At 43.9% G+C, this 19,933-nt stretch overlaps 1 protein-coding gene across 3 annotated transcripts in view; it reads left to right on the forward strand.

Annotated features, from left to right (window-relative positions):
- The first annotated feature begins 207 nt into the window (after positions 1–207).
- LOC110505603 (BTB/POZ domain-containing protein 7) overlaps positions 208–19,933 on the forward strand; it is a 48,512-nt gene continuing 28,786 nt past the window's right edge. The window contains exons 1-2 of one of the 3 annotated variants that reach the window (XM_021584925.2): positions 208–577; positions 10,755–10,874. The gene's annotated coding sequence lies outside the window, so the exon portion shown is untranslated. Of the gene's footprint in view, positions 578–10,754; positions 10,875–19,542; positions 19,773–19,933 lie in introns of those variants that run through there. The other 2 variants (XM_021584924.2, XM_036962495.1) reach the window with 2 other exon arrangements.

Genomic DNA, 19,933 nt, shown 5'->3' on the forward strand with positions numbered 1-19,933 from the left:
CATTGCATGTATTTGCTCCATTGTTAACATGTTGGTAACCCACTCTTTGATCGTTTACAATTTTCCAGACTGTGGCTTTTAAATACTCATAAACTACACTTTCAATATTTAATGAGTACAGGAGGCCTATTATATGACCTACCTATATTGCTCGCCCATACAGCTAGACGGCGCTCGCAAGCTGACAATTCCCGACTCATTACAGATTTGAACCAGTCAGCAAACAGCCTCCGGATAGGCCACACCACCCACCCAACCAACCAAGCGCCGTGCAAGGATGTTTTTTTTCAGGAAAACAAATCCAAGCAAAGGGTCACGTCTTGAGTTTATTTTCTTGCTAAAAAAACATGGAATTTGTTGAAAAGTCGAGGCAAAGTGGATCTAAAGGCATTCTCTCGTTGGATATGGCGTCGATCTATGCGTGATGCTCGGTGTTACAAAGGGGATTTGTGCTGTTGACAAAAAAAAATCTAAAAGGAATTATCATAACTTGAGTCGGGAATCAACTTGAAAGGAAGAATAATTTCTGCAAGAAGAGAAGGAAAGGAAGGCTCGAGTATATTGAAGTCGGCTCAAGGTATGACATCTCAAACTATTCAGTCAACGACCTATATTATTAATGAACATTTACAAAACTTGTCAAGTCTCCGCGCACTAGTCAAAGTGGACGTAGCAACCGACATGTAATTACAGGGTTATGAACGTGGCTAACAGGCTACCGAAATGTTTCTTTGCGTTTTTGCACTGGACTTGTTTGCTTTAATGGCCACTTTTACTTTGATTAATTTCCGATTCAGCCGAACCTATTCCACACGAGGAATGGGCATGCTAAGGTTTTAGCAGGATTAATCGAACCGCTGTCTGCAAGGCAACAATAGCTCCGTGGTATGGCTAATGGATTACGATAGTTTACTAACAAAGCCTTTCCACTGCATTCTTCTGGCTTGTTATGTAGCCTTTTTGTAGGCAAAGTTGCAGCGACACAGAACGGTCTGATCCGTATGCTATTCCCCTAACTAGAACACCTCTTGTTAAATTGTACATACAAAAAATAATAATAAAGGCCTCTACTATTATTCAATAAAAAGTGAAACGTTGTTGTTATTTATTGCTAGCCTATACATCGCCTCTTTACTGTTGAAGTGACGGATGCGGCGTTGCAATGAGTGGTGTCCCAATTTTGTCAACGTCAAACATTCCAAAAAAATTTCACGTTGGCAGATCAATGTATTAAACTTACATTTGACTCCAACAGTAACGCCATTTGAATAACCTCTTTCCTTTTATGGCAACTTGAATTTAGTTGTTGGGCTTATCTCAGGTAGCAGAGTGTTTACTTGTCTGCTTTAGGATGTTTAGTGTATAGGAGGACCCTATGGAGTGTGAAATCCACCAGTATGTCATTGAGTTGCGTCAGAATGGCTCACACAGTCATCTGATTAGATTAAAAAAAAATAATTAAAAATATATTACACCTTTATTTTATCAGGTAGGCTAGTTGAGAACAAGTTCTCATTTGCAACTGCAACCTGGCCAAGATTAAGCAAAGCAGTTCGACACATACAACAACACAGAGTTACATATGGAATAAACAAACATACAGTCAATAATACAGTAAAACATTCTATACACAGTATGTGCAAATGTGGTAGGATAAGGGAGATAAGGCAATAAATAGGCCATGGTGGCGAAGTAATTACAATATAGCAATTAAACACTGGAATGGTAGATGTGCAGAATCTATATATATATATATATATATATATATATATATATATATATATATATATATATATACGTATATATATATATATGTGTGTGTGTATGTATGTGTGTGTGTGTGAATGTGCAAGTAGAGATACTGGGGTGCAAAGGAGCAAGATAAATAAATACAGTATGGGGATGAGGTAGTTGGATGGGCTATTTACAGATGGGCTATGTACAGGTGCAGTGATCTGTGAGCTGCTCTGACAGCTGGTGCTTAAAGCTAGTGAGGGAGATATGAGTCTCCAGCTACAGTGATTTTTGCAGTTCATTCCAGTCATTGGCAGCAGAGAACTAGAAGGAAAGGCAACCAAAGGAACAATTGGCTTTGGGGGTGACCAGTGAGATATACCTGCTGGAGCACGTGCTATGGGTGGGTGCTGCTATGGTGACCAGTGAGCTGAGATAAGACGGGGCTTTGCCAAGCAAAGACTTGTAGATGACCTGGAACCAGTGGGTTTGGTGACGAGTATGAAGCGAGGGCCAGTCAACGAGAGTGTACAGGTCGCAGTGGTGGGTAGTATATGGGGCCTTGATGACAAAACGGATGGCACTGTGATAGACTGCATCCAATTTGTTGAGTAGAGTGTTGGAGGCTATTTTGTAAATGACATCGCCGAAGTCCAGGATTGGTAGGATGGTCAGTTTTACGAGGGTATGTTTTGCAGCATGAGTGAAGGATACTTTGTTGCGATATAGGAAGCCAATTCTAGATTTAATTTTGGATTGGAGATGCTTAATGTGATTCTGGAAGGAGAGTTTACAGTCTAACCAGACACCTAGGTATTTGTAGTTGTCCACATATTTTGAGTCAGAACCGTCCAGGGTAGTGATGCTGGACGGGCGGGCAGGTGCGGGCAGCGATCGGTTGAAGAGCATGCATTTAGTTTTACTTGCATTTAAGAGCAGTTGGAGGCCACGGAAGGAGAGTTGTATGGCATTGAAGCTCGTCTGGAGGTTAGTTAACACAGTGTCCAAAGAAGGGCCAGAGGTATACAGAATGGTGTCGTCTGTGTAGAGGTGAATCAGAATCACCAGCAGCAAGACATCATTGATGTATACAGAGAAGAGAGTCGGCCCGAGAATTTAACCCTGTGGCACCCCCATAGAGACTGCCAGACTTCCGGACTAGAGGTCGACCAATTAATCGGAATGGCCGATTAATTAGGGGCGATTTCAAGTTTTCATAACAATCGGAAATCGTTTTTTTTGTGCGCCAATTTTCCCGATAAAAAAAAAAATATATATATATATATATATATATATTTTTTTATACCTTTATTTAACTAGGCAAGTCAGTTAAGTACACATTCTTATTTTCAATGACGGCGTAGGAACGGTGGGTTAACTGTCTTGTTCAGGGGCAGAATGACAGATTTTCATCTTGTTAGCTCGGGGGATCCAATCTTGCAACCTTACAGTTAACTAGTCTAACGTGTTATTATGTTATAATTAAGTCTATGATTAGATAGAGCAGTCTGACTGAGCGATGGTAGGCAACAGCAGGCTCGTAACCATTCATGCAAACAGCACTTTCGTGCGTTTTGCCAGCAGCTCTTCGCAAGCACAGCGCTGTTTATGACTTCAAGCCTATCAGCCTAATGGCTGGTGTAACCGATGTGAAATGGCTAGCTAGTTAGCTGGGTGTGTGCTAATAGCGTTTCAAACGTTGCTCGCTCTGAGACTTGGAGTAGTTATTCCCCTTGCTCTGCAAGGGCCGCGGCTTTTGTGGAGCGATGGGTAACGCTGCTTCGAGTGTGACTGTTGTCGATGTGTTCCTGGTTCGAGCCCAGGTAGGGGCGAGGAGAGGGACGGAAGCTATACTGTTACACTGGCAATACTGTAGTGCCTATAAGAACATCCAATAGTCAAAGGTATATGAAATACAAATGGTATAGAGAGAAATAGTCCTATAAATACAATATTAACTACAACCTAAAACCTCTTACCTTGGAATATTGAAGTCTCATGTTAAAAGGAACCACCAACTTTCATATGTTCTCATGTTCTGAGCAAGGAACTCAAACGTTAACTTTTTTACATGGCACATATTGCACTTTTACTTCTCCAAACACTTTGTTTTTGCATTATTTAAACCAAATTGAACATGTTTCATTATTTATTTGAGGCTAAATAGATTTTTATTGATGTATTATATTAAGTTAAAATAAGTGTTCATTATTGTCATTGTCATTATTACAAACAAAAAATAAAGGTACAAAAATCGGTATCGGCATTTTTTTGGTCCTCCAATAATCGGCATCGGTGTTGAAAAATCATAATCTGTCAACCTCTAGTACGGACAACAGGCCGTCCAATTTGACACACTGAACTCTATCAGAGAAGTAGTTGGTGAACCAGGCGAGGCAATCATTTGAAAAACCAAGCCTGTTGAGTCTGCCGATAAGAATTTGGTGATTGACAGAGTCAAAAGCCTTGGCCAGGTCAATGAATACGGCTGCACAGTAATGTCTCTTATCAATGGCGGTTATGATATCGTTTAGTTCCTTGAGCGTGGCTGAGGTGCACCCATGACCAGCTCTGAAACCAGATTGCAAAGCGTAGAAGGTACGGTGGGATTCAAAATGGTCTGTAATCTGTTTGTTAACTTGGCTTACGAAGACCTTAGAAAGGCAGGGTAGGATAGATACAGTGCCTTGCGAAAGTATTCGGCCCCCTTGAACTTTGTGACCTTTTGCCACATTTCAGGCTTCAAACATAAAGATATAAAACTGTATTTTTTTTGTGAAGAATCAACAACAAGTGGGACACAATCATGAAGTGGAACGACATTTATTGGATATTTCAAACTTTTTTAACAAATCAAAAACTGAAAAATTGGGCGTGCAAAATTATTCAGCCCCTTTACTTTCAGTGCAGCAAACTCTCTCCAGAAGTTCAGTGAGGATCTCTGAATGATCCAATGTTGACCTAAATGACTAATGATGATAAATACAATCCAATACAATTAAGTCTCCGTATAAATGCACCTGCACTGTGATAGTCTCAGAGGTCCGTTAAAAGCGCAGAGAGCATCATGAAGAACAAGGAACACACCAGGCAGGTCCGAGATACTGTTGTGAAGAAGTTTAAAGCCGGATTTGGATACAAAAATATTTCCCAAGCTTTAAACATCCCAAGGAGCACTGTGCAAGCGATAATATTGAAATGGAAGGAGTATCAGACCACTGCAAATCTACCAAGACCTGGCCGTCCCTCTAAACTTTCAGCTCATACAAGGAGAAGACTGATCAGAGATGCAGCCAAGAGGCCCATGATCACTCTGGATGAACTGCAGAGATCTACAGCTGAGGTGGGAGACTCTGTCCATAGGACAACAATCAGTCGTATATTGCACAAATCTGGCCTTTATGGAAGAGTGACAAGAAGAAAGCCATTTCTTAAAGATATCCATAAAAAGTGTTATTTAAAGTTTGCCACAAGCCACCTGGGAGACACACCAAACATGTGGAAGAAGGTGCTCTGGTCAGATGAAACCAAAATTGAACTTTTTGGCAACAATGCAAAACGTTATGTTTGGCGTAAAAGCAACACAGCTGAACACACCATCCCCACTGTCAAACATGGTGGTGGCAGCATCATGGTTTGGGCCTGCTTTTCTTCAGCAGGGACAGGGAAGATGGTTAAAATTGATGGGAAGATGGATGGAGCCAAATACAGGACCATTCTGGAAGAAAACCTGATGGAGTCTGTAAAATACCTGAGACTGGGACAGAGATTTGTCTTCCAACAAGACAATGATCCAAAACATAAAGTAAAATCTACAATGGAATGGTTCAAAAATAAACATATCCAGGTGTTAGAATGGCCAAGTCAAAGTCCAGACCTGAATCCAATCGAGAATCTGTGGAAAGAACTGAAAACTGCTGTTCACAAATGCTCTCCATCCAACCTCACTGAGCTCCAGCTGTTTTGCAAGGAGGAATGGGAAAAAATGTCAGTCTCTCGATGTGCAAAACTGATAGAGACATACCCCAAGCGACTTACAGCTGTAATCGCAGCAAAAGGTGGCGCTACAAAGTATTAACTTAAGGGGGCTGAATAATTTTGCACGCCCAATTTTTCAGTTTTTGATTTGTTAAAAAAGTTTGAAATATCCAATAAATGTCGTTCCGCTTCATGATTGTGTCCCACTTGTTGTTGATTCTTCACAAAAAAATACAGTTTTATATCTTTATGTTTGAAGCCTGAAATGTGGCAAAAGGTCGCAAAGTTCAAGGGGGCCGAATACTTTCGCAAGGCACTGTATAGGTCTGTAGCAGTTTGGGTTTAGAGTGTCTCCCCCTTTGAAGAGGGGAATGACTGCGGCAGCTTTCCAATCTTTGGGAATCTCAGATGATACGAAAGAGAGGTTGAACAGGCTAGTGATAGGGGTTGCAACAATTTCGGCAGATCATTTTAGAAAGAGAGGGTCCAGATTGTCTAGCCCGGCAGATTTATAGGGGTCCAGATTTTGCAGCTCTTTCAGAACATCAACTATCTGAATTTGGGTGAAGGCGGCTTGGGCAAGTTGCTGTGGGGAGTGGCGGGCTGTTGATCGGGATAGGGGTAGCCAGGTGGAAAGCATGGCCAGCCGTAGAAAAATGCTTATTGAAATTGTCAATTATAGTGGATTTATTGGTGGTGACAGTGTTTCTTAGCCTCAGTGCCGTGGGCAGCTGGGAGGAGGTGCTCTTATTCTCCATGGACTTTGCAGTGTCTCAGAACTTTTTTTAGTTCGTGCTACAGGATGCAAACCTTTGCTTGAAAAAGCTTGCCTTAGCTTTTTTAACTGCCTGTGTATATTGGTTCCTAACTTCCCTGAAAAGTTGCATATGACTGGGGCTATTCGATGCTAATGCAGAACGCCACAGGATGTTATTGTGCTGGTCAAGGGCAGTCAGGGCTGGAGAGAACCAAGGGCTATATCTGTTCCTGGTTCTAAATTTTTTGAACGGGGCATGCTTATTTAAGATGGTGAGGAAAGCACTTTTAAAGAATACCCAGGCATCCTCTACTGACGGAATGAGGTCAATATCCTTCCAGGATACCGGGCCAGGTCGATTAGAAAGGCCTGCTTGCTGAAGTGTTTTAGGGAACGTTTGACAGTGATGAGGGGTGGTCGTTTGACCGCAGACCCATTACGGATGCAGGCAATGAGGCAGTGATCGCTGAGATCTTAGTTGAAAACAGCAGAGGTGTATTTGTAGGGCAAGTTGGTTAGGATGATATCTATGAGGGTGCCCGTGTATACGGATATGGGGTTGTACCTGGTGGGTTCGTTGATAATTTGTGTGAGATGGAGGGCATCAAGCTTAGATTGTAGGATGGCCGGCGTGTTAAGCTTGTCCCAGTTTAGGTCACCTAGCAGCACGAGCTCTGAAGATAGATGGGTGGCAATCAATTCACATACTGTGTATAGTGTCCAGGGCACAGCTGGGGCAGAGGGTGGTCTTTAGCAAGCGGCAACAGTGAGAGACTTGTTTCTGGAAAGGTGGATTTTTAAAAGTAGAAGCTAGTAGAATGTCAGGTCTAGGGTTGCAAAGGGTTGGAAACTTTCCAGTAAATTTCCCTAATTTTCCCTGCTATTTTCCATGAGAAGTTAAGTCTGGGAATTTTGCTTAAATTCATCAAAAAAAGTTAGCTTATAACATTGAACCTTTTTTGTGGGAAACACATAAGGCAATTCTAGGTCTTGTGACATGTTTTGGTTAAAGTATCCCCAATTCAATGGAATTGTAACCCTCTGCATGCACAGTGCATTCATCCATCACATGTGCAGTGCACTCTTCCATCACATGTACAGCTGATTCTCCAGATCTTGCACACTAATGAGATGCTATTGAGACTACCCTACTAAACTGTCTGACCCAAGGACTACATGCTTTCTGGTAAGTTTTGATTACAACACTGGGTGGTGAATATATTTTATGACATACATTATTTTTTGTTACCTAGTAAATAGTAGCCATCAGCAAAGTGTGTTTAAATCATTTAAAACAATTTCTGCTAGTTAGTTTTTGCTACCATGTGGGTTTTAGCTTGATTGAGCCTGCTAACTGAGGAGTGTTAATTCACATGTTTCCATACATGTTTCATTATAAAACATTTATCTAACAAAGGAGTTGTTTAACCTAACTGCTAAACTATTTATCTGGACATGGAATTGTATTAGGCTTTTTTTACAGATTTTTTTCTAATCTTTACAGGAAAATGCCACGGGCACAATCTGACGTGTGGAGACAATTCACTGCAGCTAATGTAGAAGGAAAAAGCGGGGTGTATTTGAAAATACTGTGCCAAACCATATGTGAAGAATGCAACAAAGATGCAGAATCATCTTGCCAAGTGCATGAAGTTCCCTCAGCGCTCACAATAAGCAACCTCTGACAAAAGTCCTTCTGCTTCTATTCGAGTTGAAAATGATGAGTCAGACACCTTATCGATAGCAAAAGCTCATGGTCCTCCTGGAATCAGAAGATTTTTTGACTCAATGGAGGAACGTAGTCTGATAAATGCTGATGAATGTCTTGCTCGAGCTGTGTATGCAACTGGTTCACCTCTGATGCTCACAGGCAATGTGTATTGGAAGAGATTTCTGAATGTTCTTCGCCTAGCATGCACCCCTCCAGCCAGACATGCTTTATCTACTCATTTGCTGGATGCAGAGTTCAACAGAGTTCAAATGAAGGTCAAGCAAATCATAGAAAGCAGACCAGATTGCAATCATCTCTGATGGGTGGTCGAATGTCCGTGGGCAAGAAATAATTAACTACATCTCCACCCCTGCACCAGTATTCTACAAGAGCACAGACACAAGGGACAACAGACACACCGGTCTATACATTGCAGATGACAGACTTGCAAACGCGTACGCGAGTGTTGCAAAATAAATGTAGAACTCTATATTATAAAATTATTGTACCCACACTGCTCGCGCGCGCCAACAAGCGTCTGCGATGACAAGGGCTAAAATAGAAGTCAGTTCTATTTCTGACGCAGATCGCGCTGCAAGTCCTGCCTCTCCCATCTCCTCATTGGTTTATAAAAGCAGGTACCCACGTGCTATCTCCTCATTGGTTATACCCACGTGGGTGACTGAAAGACAAACAAGGTCAGTGGCGGTAATGCACCTAATTTATGAAAGTTGCCAAATCGCAATATAAAGTCAAGAGAAGAAAATGCCTAGAAGAAGATGAGATGACGAGAAATTATTCGGTCTTGATAGTTTTATGTGCGGATTAATTGTCGGAGTAGGGGACCTTGTGCATTTCAGGTAAAATAACAACTAAATGTTTATAACTCAGGACAAATTAGCTAGCAACAGCAAACTAGCTAAATATGACAAATTAGCTAGCATTTGCAAGCTAGCTAGCTAAATTGCCATAAATGTTTAATGCTTTTCGACCTGTCCCCAAATTAATGTAATTGGTTCAGAATTTTTTTTGATATTTTAACCTGCGTGTCATGATCGCGTTTGGTGTGGGGTGACAAAATACATTTATGCACTATGGGTTCTGTGTGAGCTGAAGGCAGTAATCAATGACCGTGGACCACAGAAGGCATTTGCACTGGTGACAGACAATGCTGTGAAGGCTGCTTGGTCTAAAGTGGAGGAGCTCTACCTCACATTACACCCATTGGCTGTGCTGCTCCTCAAGGACATCATGGCACTGAAAACAATGGATACATTCTACAAGAGAGCCAAGGAAATGGTTAGGTATGTGAAGGGTCATCAATATTTTACCTTTATTTAACTAGGCAAGTCAGTTAAGAACAAATTCTTATTTTCAATGACAGCCTAGGAACAGTGGGTTAACTGCCTGTTCAGGGGCAGAACAACCTTGTCAGCTCAGGGATTTGAACTTGCAACCTTTCAGTTACTAGTCCAACACTCTAACCACTAGGCTACCCTGCCGCCCCAGAATAATAAGATCACCACATTGAAGCTGCCCAGCAGCACCCTTTGGGGTGGTGGTGTCATCATTTTGGACAGTCTCCTGGAGGGGAAGGAGTCTCCAAGAAATGTCCATATCACAATCTACCGATATGGACAGCCCCATCAGCCTGAAACTCCTGAAACCGATAGCAGTAGCCATTGCACGGATTGAGAGACAATGCCATCCTGTCTGATGTTCAGACTCTGCTTGCAGATGTAAGAGAAGAAATCTGTACCGCCCTGCCCACTTCACTGTTGTTCCAAGCAGAGGAAACTGTAGTTCTGAAATACATAAAAAAGCGTGAAGACTTCTGCCTGAAGCCCATACACGCTGCAGTGTACATGTTGGACCCCAAGTATGCTGACAAGAGCAAGGGACTTTGTGGCTCTGAGACTCTTTCCCCTGTTGCCTCCATCATCCTCCAAATTCCACAAACATCAGCACACAGTTTATACCTATGTTGGCATGTGTAGGTTGTTGAGAGCCTATGAGCACTTGGATGATCAGTTGGACTTTGGCCTTCTATGCTGTTGACTCTGGGACCGGAAAATATAGAGCTCACTAACAATGGACAAGTGAGTGCTCACTAAACAATCTGTGAGGCAAAGAAGCCACTGTTTTCATGCTAATGCTACGGGGAACATCAATTATTGCTTAAGATGCCTCTTTGGAGGCAGACACTTCAGGCCTTTGCTTACATAATCATTAAAAGCATACACTCACTGCTTCTCATTTAAAGTTCCTGTTGAATGCTTGCTGACCCAAATTTTAAAAAAGCAGGTCACTGCCTTTTTTTCCCAAGATGTTGAATGTCACCATGAGACACTGGCTATAGACTCTCAAGCTCAGGCCAGTTTACCACAGACTTCCAGTTCCTTCATTGTTTGTAATGTCAAGGCAGACTGTTGAATGATGCACTCATTCATTTGCCCACACAGCATAACACAGAGGATCACTAGCTTCCATGAGTTGTGTTGACATGCAGACCACCTTTTGTGTCCTCAGTTGTTTTGTTTGGTCAGTGTGCTTTTCTTTTTTCATCTGTTCCAGTTGTTTCTGGTAGCTGTCCGAACGAAGGCTGTAATCAATAGAATGAGTGGATTCACTGCCCAACTGATATGCCTGGTGGACCAGAGCACTGCAGCGCTAAGCCCTTTGTTGCATGCCTCCGTGAGTCTGTCCCTGTGACTCACAGACGACACAACGACACAATGTTTTTTTCTTCTGTCCTTTAGGGTAAAATGTGTAGGGTGGATTCTGACTGAATGGTGATTGATCCATTATGTAATTTGGGCAAAGGTGGCCAGGTCAAATCAAATTGTATTTGTCACATACACATGGTTAGCAGATGTTTACATGAGTGTAGCGATATGCTTGTGCTACAAATTTCTTGTTAACTTCTTCAGGTTAGGGGGCAATATTCAAAAGTTTGGATGAATGAGGTGCCCAGAGCTTGTTACTTAGGCCCAGAAGCTAGGATATGCATATGTTGGTAGTATTGGATAGAAAACACTCTAAAGTTTCCAAAGCTGTTACAATAATGTCTGTGAGTATAACAAAACTGATATGGCAGGTGAAAACCCGAGGATAATCCATCCAGAAAAAAAACACAATCAGCGCACCCTTGATTACTATGGCTGTCAATGGGAATATAAAAGGAAGACCTCCCAGAATGCAGTTCCTAGGGCTTCCACTAGATGTCAACAGTCTTTAGAAAGAGTTTCAGGCTTGTTTTCGGTAAGTGGTTCCCATTTTGGCTGTAGTGTTTGTTGCGCGTTCCGGTGAGGTCGCGTACTTCGTTATTTATCTCCGGTAATGGTCTCCGGTATTCTCCGTCTTAAATTGTATAATTTATTTACATATTAGGGTACCTGAGGATTGATTAGGAACGTTGTTTGATATGTTTGGAAGAAGTTTATTGGTAACTTACGGGATTCATTTGTATGCATTTTGAACGAGGGAAACAGGTGGATTACTGAGTCTAACGCGCCAATGAAACAGACTTTTTGGGGATATAAAGAAGGACTTTATCAATCAAAAGGACCATTTATTATGTATCTGGGACCCCTGTGATTGCAACCAGATGAAGATCTTCAAAGGTAAGTGATTTATTTTATCACTATTTCTGACTTTCGTGACATCTCTGCTTGGTTGGAAAATGTGTGTAATGCTTTTGTGTGTGGGGCGCTGTCCTCAGATAATTGCATGGTTTGCTTTCGCTGTAAAGCCTTTTTGAAATCTGACAACACGGCTCGATTAACAAGAAGTTGAGCTTTTAAATGATTATGACACTTATATTTTTATGAATTTTTATTACGATTTCTGAAATTTGCATTTCGCGCTCTGCAATTTCACCGGATGTTCTCTAGGTGAGATGCTAGCGTCCCACTGATCCGTAAGAAGTTAACAAACTATAGTTTTGGCAAGTCGGTTAGGACATCTACTTTGTGAATGACACAAGTAATTTTTCCAACAATTGTTGACAGACAGTTTATTTCACTTATAATTCACTGTATCACAATTCCAGTGGGTCAGAAGTTTACATACACTAAGTTGAAAATGATGTCATGGCTTTAGAAGCTTCTGATAGGCTAATTGACATAATTTGAGTCAATTGGAGGTGTACCTGTGGATGTATTTCAAGGCCTACCTTCAAACTCAGTGCCTCTTTGCTTGACAGCATGGGGAAATCAAAAGAAATCATCCAAGACCTCAGAAAAAAATTGTAGACCTCCACAAGTCTGGCTCATCCTTACGAGCAATTTCCAAACGACTGAAGGTCCCACGTTCATCTGTACAATCAATAGTACACAGGTATAAACACCATGGGACCACGCAGCCGCCATACCGCTCAGGAAAAAGACGCGTTCGGTCTCCTAGAGCTGAATGTACTTTGGTGCAAAAAGTGCAAATCAATCCCAGAACAACAGCGAAGGTCGTTGTGAAAATGCTGGAGGAAACAGGTACAAAAGTATATATATCCACAGTAAAACGAGTCCTATATTGACGTAACCTGAAAGGCCGCACAGCAAGGAAGAAGCCACTGCTCCAAAACCTCCATAAAAAGCCAGACTAACTGCACATGGGGACAAAGTACCTTTTGGAGAAATGTCCACTGGTCTGATGAAACAAAAATAGAACTGTTTAGCCTTAATGACCATGGTTATGTTTGAAGGAAAAAGGGGGAGGCTTGCAAGCCGAAGAACACCATCCCAACCGTGAAGCACGGGGGTGGCAGCATCATGTTGTTGGGGTGATTTGCTGCAGGAGGGACTGGTGCACTTCACAAAATTGATGGCTTCATGAGGAATGGAAATTATGTGGATATATTGAAGCATCATCTCAAGACATTAAAGCTTGGTAACAAATGGGTCTTCCAAATGGACAATGACCCCAAGCATACTTCCAAAGTTGTGGCAAAATGGCTTAAGGACAACAAAGTCAAGGTATTGGAGTGTCCATCACAAAGCCCTGACCTCAATCCTATAGAAAATTTGTGGGCAGAACTGAAAAGAGTGTGCGAGGCCTACAAGGAGGCCTACAAACCTGACTGAGTTACACCAGCTCTGTCAGGAGGAATGGGCCAAAATTCACCCAACTTATTGTGGGAAGCTTGTGGAAGGCTACGCAAAACATTTGACCAGAGTTAAACAATTTAAAGGCAATGCTTCCAAATACTATTTGACCCACTGGGAATGTGATGAAAGAAATAAAAGCTGAAATAAATCATTCTCTCCACTGACATTTCACATTCTTAATATAAAGGTGTGATCCTAACTGACCTAAGACCATGGACTTTTTACTAAGATTAAATGTCAGGAATTGTTGAAAAACTGTTGAAATGTATTTGGCTAAGGTGTATGTAAACTTCCGACTTCAATTGTAAGTAAATGGATGAGCGATGGCCGAGCGGCATAGGCAAGGTGCAATAGATGGTATAAAATACAGTATACAGTATATGTGATATGAGTAATGCAAGATATGTAAACATTATTAAGTGACATTATTTAGTGTGAATTGTATAAAGTGACTAGTGATCCATTTATTAAAGTGGCCAGTGATTGGGTCCCAATGTAGGCAGCAGCCTCTCTGAGTTTGTGATTGCTGTTTAGCAGTCTGATGGCCTTGAGATAGAAGCTGTTTTTCAGTCTCTCGGTCCCAGCTATGATGCGCCTGTACTGACCTCGCCTTCTGGATGGTAGCAGTGTGAACAGGCAGTGGCTCGGGTGGTTGAAGTCCTTGATGATCTTTTTGACCTTCCTTTGACATCGGGTGCTGTAGGTGTCATGGAGGGCAGGTAGTTTGTCACTGGTGATGCGTTGTGCAGACCGCACCACCCTCTGGAGAGCCTTGCGGTTGAGTGCGGAGCAGTTGCCATACCAGGCTGTGATGCAGCCCAACAGGATGCTCTCTATTGTGCATCTGTAAAAGTTTGTCAGGGTTTGGGTGACAAGCCAAATTTCTTCAGCCTCCTGAGGTTGAAGTGGCGCTGTTACGCCTTCTTCACCACACTGTCTGTGTGAGTGGACCATTTCAGTTTGTCCGTGATGTGTACACCGAGGAACTTAAAACTTTCCACCCTCTCCACTGCTGTCCCTTCGATGTGGATAGAGGGGTGCTCCCTCTGCTGTTTCCTGAAGTCCACGATCATCTTTGTTTTGTTGACGTTGAGTGAGAGGTTGTTTTCCTGACACCACATTCCGAGGGCCCTCACCTCGTCGTTGTTGGTAATCAAGCCCACTACTGTTGTGTTGTCTGCAAACTTGATGATTGAGTTGGAGGCGTGCATGATCACACAGTCGTGGGTGAACAGCAAGTACAGGAGGGGGCTGAGCACGCACCCTTGTGGGGCCCCAGTGTTAAAGGTCAGCGAAGTGGTGATGTTGTTTCCTACCGTCAGAAAGTCCAGGACCCAATTGCACAGGCCGGGGTTGAGATCCAGGGCCTCTAGCTTGATGATGACCTTGGAGGGTACTATGGTGTTGAATGCTGAGCTGTAGTCAATGAACAGCATTCTTACATAGGTATTCCTTTTGTCCAGATGGGATAGTGCAGTGTGATCGCGATTGCGTTGTCTGTGGACCTGTTGGGTCGGTGTGCAAACTGAAGTGAGTCTAGTGTGGCCGGTAAAGTGGAGATGATATGATCCTTGACTATTCTCTCTAAGCACTTCATGATGACAGAAGTGAGTGCTACGGGACAGTAGTCATTTAGTTCAGTTATCTTTGCCTTCTTGGGTACAGGAACAATGGTAGCTGTCTTGAAGCATGTGAGGACAACAGACTGGGATAGGGAGCGATTGAATATGTCCGTAAACACACCACAGGTGTGTGTCAAGTCTGAACTCACAGAAGTGTCAATGGTGAAACCACTTGCTCATTCTCCTGGAACAGACAGCTGATCTACTGATTGTGAACCAGCTGTTTTAGTACATGCTCAGCAATTGGCCTGGGGAATGGGGATTTTGACTGTCTGCCATCCTGCCTGAGATGATGCTGTGAAGTTAGAGTCCGGCTCATTAGTTAGCACAGTAGTAAAGCAAAGCTCTCAACGAGAATGACGCAGAGAGAGCCTACTTGTTATTCCCCCAGCACTCTCCTAGTCAACAATCAGCTGAGATGTGTTGGTAGAAGACCAGTACAGAGTTTCTCTTCTGAGGTTTGGTGTCCCAAACCTCAATTTCCAGCTCAGGGAGCCACACATCCTGACTTTTTTGACGATAACTTGGGACAGCTTTGCTCTAAGACAATGCTAATTGGATGTTCGAGCAATGAACTGTCAGGGCACCTTAAATGATTAGAGAAGACCTTAGAAATCAATAGCCTTCTTCTACATCTTCATTGTAAGTAAATGAAGAGAAAATCCCTGTGGGTTATGGAGCGCTAAAGGCTATATGAATGAGTGAACTGTTATAGTGTACTATCAATTCAAGGCTTTGGTGTTTTTGTAACGAGTGCGCTGAGAGTCGGGAAACAAGTTCAAGGATGTGAGTGTTTTAATAAATAAAATAAACAATAAACAATGAACACGAAACACAAACAACTCACCGACATGATAACAGAGTCAATAACACCTGAGGAAAGAACAAAGGGGAGTGACAGGTATAGGGAAGATGATCAAGGAGGAGATGGAGTCCAGGTGAGTGTTATGAGGCGCAGGTGCGTGAGACGATGGGGACAGGTGTGCGAGACGATGGGGACAGGTGGTGAGACGATGGGGACAGGTGCGTGAGACGATGGGGACAGGTGTGCGAGACGATGGGGACAGGTGCGTGAGACGATGGGGACAGGTGCGTGAGACGATGGGGACAGGTGCGCGAGACGATGGTGAAAGGTGTGCGAGACGATGGTGAAAGGTGTGCGAGACGATGGGGACAGGTGTGCGAGACGATGGGGACAGGTGTGCGAGACGATGGTGAAAGGTGTGCGGGACGATGGGGACAGGTGTGCGGGACGATGGGGACAGGTGCGTGAGACGATGGGGACAGGTGCGTGAGACGATGGGGACAGGTGCGTGAGACGATGGGGACAGGTGCGTGAGACGATGGGGACAGGTGTGCGAGACGATGGGGACAGGTGTGCGAGACGATGGTGAAAGGTGTGCGGGGCGATGGGGACAGGTGCGTGAGACGATGGGGACAGGTGCGTGAGACGATGGGGACAGGTGCGTGAGACGATGGGGACAGGTGTGCGAGACGATGGGGACAGGTGCGTGAGACGATGGGGACAGATGCGTGAGACGATGGTGAAAGGTGTGCGAGACGATGGTGAAAGGTGTGCGAGACGATGGGGACATGTGCGTGAGACGATGGGGACAGGTGCGTGAGACGATGGGGACAGGTGCGTGAGACGATGGGGACAGGTGCGTGAGACGATGGTGAAAGGTGTGCGAGACGATGGTGAAAGGTGTGCGAGACGATGGGGACAGGTGCGCGAGACGATGGGGACAGGTGCGCGAGACGATGGGGACAGGTGCATGAGACGATGGTGAAAGGTGTGCGAGACGATGGTGAAAGGTGTGCGAGACGATGGTGAAAGGTGTGCGGGACGATGGGGACAGGTGCGTGAGACGATGGGGACAGGTGCGTGAGACGATGGGGACAGGTGCGTGAGACGATGGGGACAGGTGCGTGAGACGATGGTGAAAGGTGTGCGAGACGATGGTGAAAGGTGTGCGAGACGATGGGGACAGGTGCGTGAGACGATGGGGACAGGTGCGTGAGACGATGGTGAAAGGTGTGCGAGACGATGGTGAAAGGTGTGCGAGACGATGGTGAAAGGTGTGCGGGATAATCAGCAGCCTGATGACTGGCTTCTAAAATAGTTGTATTAATGACAGGGAAAATAATAAAACCTAGCTTAAATTTGATAAGGTGCTGAAAGAGAACCTTATCTTGGACACTTTTTAATGAGGATCAAATGTGCTACTTGTTACCTTACAATGCAGTGAATGTATGTATTTTTCTACTGCTGGTGTTTGTCATCTGCTTTCTTTCTTTGTGTCAATGACATGTTGATTGGTCCTAAAGAGATTTTGAAGCTCTTTCAAAAGAGGAATATTTGAAGTGATTTAATCCTCAATTTCATTCAGTGCAAATTCGGTATGGGTCAGGTGAGGTCACCAGCACACATATGTCTTTGACACGTCCAAGCGTGTGGAGTGTTTATGCATGTGTGTGTGAAGAACACTGATTCAATGAGAAAATCTCAATGCACAGTGCCTTTTGGAATGTTGAACTAAATGGCACAGTAACCAATTGAAGAACTATACCAATCTGCAACTCTGGACTATCTGGGGCATTGCATAAACAGTAGTCAAATCGGCATTTGGCCTCTGCTTTAACTATAGAACACTTAGTAGATCAAGTTATCCCAATTGTTACTGTCTACCTTATGCAAATTCATGGCTGTGCACACGTGTGAGCTGTACTGTGGCGTGAGATGACAGCCACTGTTAATGATCTGATAAAGGTTGAACAGGAGGGTTTTGGGAGAGCTGAAATTTTAGTAGGATATGAATTGGACCCAGAGATCTCACAGACACAAGACGTATGTGGCAGGGACTACAAAGTGAAAACCAGCCACTTCGGACACCGACATCTTGCTTCCTGACAAGCTAAACACCTTCTTTGCCTGCTTTGAGGATAACACAGTGCCACCGACGCAGCCCGCTACCAAGGACTGTGGGCTCTTCTCCGTGGCTGATGTGAGTAAGACATTAAAGCGTGTTAACCCTCGCAAGGCTGCCGGCCCAGACGGCATCCCTTGCCGCATCCTCAGAGCATGCAAAGACCAGCTGGCTGGAGTGTTTACGGAAATATTAAATCTCTCCCTATCCCAGTCTGCTGTCCCCACTTGCTTCAATATGTCCACCATTGTTCCTGTACCCAAGAAAGCAAAGGTAACTGAACTACCTATCCCATCTGGACAAGAGGAATACCTATGTAAGAATGCTGTTCATTGACTTTAGCTCAGCATTCAACACCATCGTACCCTCCAAGCTCATCATTAAGCTTGAGGCCCTGGGTCTGAACACCGCCCTGTGCAACTGCGTCCTGGACTTCCTGACGGGCCGCCCCCAGGTGGTGAAGGTAGGAAACAAAACCTCCACTTCACTGATTCTCAACATAGTTCCTTAAAGTTCCTCGGTGTACACATCACTGGCGGTCTGAAATGGTCCACCCACACAGACAGTGTGGTGAAGAAGGTGCAATAAGCACCTCTGTGCAATAGCACCTCTTCAACCTCAGGAGGCTGAAGAAATTTGTCTTGGCCCCTAAAACCCTCTCAAACCTTTACAGATGCACAATTGAGAGCATCCTGTCGGGCTGTATCTCCACCTGGTACGGCAACTGCAACTCCCGCAACCGCAGGGCTCTCCAGAGTGTGGTGTGGTCTGCCAAATGCATCACTGGGGGCAAACTACCTGCCCTCCAGGACACCTACAGCACCCAATGCCACAGGAAGGCCATCAACCACCCGAGCCACAGCCTGTTCACCCCGCTATCATCCAGAAGGCTAGGTCAGGTGCATCAACAGGTGCATCAACGATGGGACAAGAGACTGGAACACAGCTTTTATCTCAAGGCCATCAGACTGTTAAATAGCCATCATTAGCCGGCTTCCACCCAGTTACGCAACCCTGCACCTTAGAGGCTGCTGCCCTATGTACAAAGACTTGGAATCACTGGCCACTTTAATAATGGAACACTAGTCACTTTAATCATGTTTAAATAATGTTTACATACTACTTTACTCATCTCAAATGTATATACTGTATTGTATTCTACTGTATTTTAGTCAATGCCTCTCCAACATTGCTCAATCTAATATTTATATATTTCTTAATTCCCTTCTTTTACTTTTAGATTTGTGTGTATTGTTGTGAATTGTTAGATACTACTGCACTGTTGGAGCTAGAAACACAAGCATTTCGCTACACCTGCAATAACATCTGCTAAATATGTGTATGTGACCCCCCAAAAAATATTTGATTTGAGTCTCCTCTTTTGTCTTTCTGCAATTTCGGAGGAAGAAATCCATATAAATGATTGATAAAGTGACTTCACTGTAATTTGAATAATGCATTGATCCTATTTCTGCCTGGCGTTTTGTATGGTAATGTGCTGTGGGAGGCTGAGGTACTCGGTCTGCTCTGTAAATGGCTGATTTAAATACAGAGACCCAACCCACTCTGGTGAGGTGTGTGTGTGGTGTGTGTTTGCGAGCTACAGAATGAAAAATGGGGGATGGGTAGTGGGGTGGCGTGTAGGCTAGCCTTTCCCCTGTCACCTCTCATTAGCGACACATAGCCCAGCTAACCTTGCCACTCCCCTCCCCAAACCCACCACAGGCCCATCCCAGTCCCAGTCCCAACACCCTGCTCCAGCCCAGCTGTCTCCCTCCCCCACACCACCAGACATCCTTCCTCTTCCCGTTCAACATCAGCGAGAAAGAGAGCATGTGGGGTTAGACTCAGGAAGCTGAGGAGACACAGTGTCCAGGTCTCAAGAAAATAGTTGTTTTCCAAACATTAGGATGTGCTTCCAGGATCCTAGTTGAATATGTGGTAATTATGGTTCTTGCAGTTGATTGTTGTTTGGGCTCTAGCTGTGTATGGGGGGGGGGGGGGGGGGGGTGTATTGTTTAGCTGGCGTTAAGGGATGTATTGTTTACTCTACATCTATCCTACCCCTCAGAGGACTCTTGTCTGCAAACAAGACGGCACAT

Source organism: Oncorhynchus mykiss, chromosome 25, assembly GCF_013265735.2.
Source record: "Oncorhynchus mykiss isolate Arlee chromosome 25, USDA_OmykA_1.1, whole genome shotgun sequence".
Taxonomy (NCBI): Eukaryota; Metazoa; Chordata; class Actinopteri; order Salmoniformes; family Salmonidae; genus Oncorhynchus; species Oncorhynchus mykiss.